Raw genomic sequence first — 1,854 nt, forward strand, 5'->3', positions numbered from 1 at the left:
TGTATTCGCTGTCTACACTGTGTAAGAACCAGCGGATTCCTATATATAATGAGTGTATTCGCTGTCTACACTGTGTAAGAACTAGCCACTGATGCAATGGCTTTAAACAACATACATTCATTATCTCAGAGTTCCGTGGCCAGGAGTCTAGGCACCATGGTTTATCTTGGTCCTCTGGTCAGGGTCGCTGCAATCCTGGAGTGGGCTAGGGCTGTGGTCTCATCTGGGTATGGTGGCAAATGCCTGTAATCTGAGCTACTCAGGAGGCTGAGGCAGGAGAATCATTTGAACCTGGGAGGCCGAGGTTGCAGTGAGCCAAGATCGTGCCATTATACTCCAGCCTGAGCAATAGAGTGGGACTCCGTTTCCAGAAAAAAAAAAAAAGGGAGCATCCTAAGCCTGTGGGAGGCATGGGCCTGCCCCCTGGGTCCCCTGTCCCTGGGGATGGCCGGCAACCAGTGACTCTCTTTGCCCATCCACTCTGCCTTTGGTCTAAAATGCATCTCTAGTTCCCTACTTGACTTGTTTGAAAAAGGACGTTTTATTTTTAGTCTCTGGCCCTGGGAATCCAGTCATTACTCCAGATACCTTCTCTAGCCCCTGACCCCACTTTCTAGAGAGGGAGGGAAGGGGAGTGGCAGGTTCCTTCTGAAGCCTTCGGCTGATCCTCCTGGGATCGGAGTGGATGGAGAAGAATCTCCCAAGTGCAGGGCCTCTGGGCAGGAGTGACAGCCCAGTCCCCAGGAAAGGGTGGGTACCTAGAAAGGCTGGCAGGCGGCAGGGCTCAGAGTCTGAGGCTGGGCAAGGAGCCTGATCTAGTTGGGGTGGGGGAAACCGTGCCCCCAAAACACCTGGTGTTGCTGGCTGGAAACAGAAACATCTGGGGCCTGCAGGGGTGCGCATCTGGGCATCTGCTTGGTCGTGCATTTGAGGTTCTGGAGGTCCCCTCCCTGCCCTGAAGCTATATCTCCTGCTTGGCCTTTCTCCACAGCACTGCGCAGTGGGTAGTCTGTCTTCTTGATTCCCACTGCATGCCCTGGGAGGTTTTGTGAGCTCACTGAGATGGTGAGGTTTTTTACTGGCTTTTCCACTCCACATTGCTATGACCCCAGCTCCCAGGACAGGACCTGGGGTGGAGCCCCGGTCTGGACTGTGGGTGGGAGCGCTGCTGGGCCTGGAACAGCTGCAGCTGAGGATTCTGTGTGATCTTATCCATGTCTTTGGCTATTTGATTCTGTTTTTGTTTGTTTGTTCGAGACGGAGTCTCGCTCTGTTACCCAGGCTGGAGTGCAATGGCACAATCTTGGCTCACTGCAAACCTCCGCCTCCCGGGTTCAAGCAATTCTCCTGCCTCAGCCTCCTGAGTAGCTGGGATTACAGGCACGTGCCACCATGCCCGGCTGATTTTTGTATTTTTAGTATAGAGGGGGTTTCACCATGCTGGCCAGGCTGGTCTCGAACTCCTGACCTTGTGATCCGCCTGCCTCGGCCTCCCAAAGGCCTGGGATTACAGGCGTGAGCCACTGCACCCAGCTGATTCTGTTTACTTGTCAGCATGAGGGACCTGATGACATCCCTTGAAGGGCTACACAGAGGATCCAGGGGGTTGGGGGAAAACCCCACCTCCCCATCTGGGTCCCTGAGACTCCTCCTTGGACTGGAAAGTGCTGGACACAAGGCTGGCCTGAGTTTCCTCCCGTCACTGTCTCCAAGGGGCTGCTAGGCTGTTCTGAAAACAAACCAGTTAAATCCACACTGCCTTTTCAGGGACAGCACGTCGCCTGAGGCCATTGACTTCAAAACCTTTGTTCACCTTCTGGCTGCAAAGTGGAGAATGGTATGGAGAGTAAGCGC

Source organism: Piliocolobus tephrosceles, chromosome 21, assembly GCF_002776525.5.
Source record: "Piliocolobus tephrosceles isolate RC106 chromosome 21, ASM277652v3, whole genome shotgun sequence".
Classification (NCBI taxonomy): Eukaryota; Metazoa; Chordata; class Mammalia; order Primates; family Cercopithecidae; genus Piliocolobus; species Piliocolobus tephrosceles.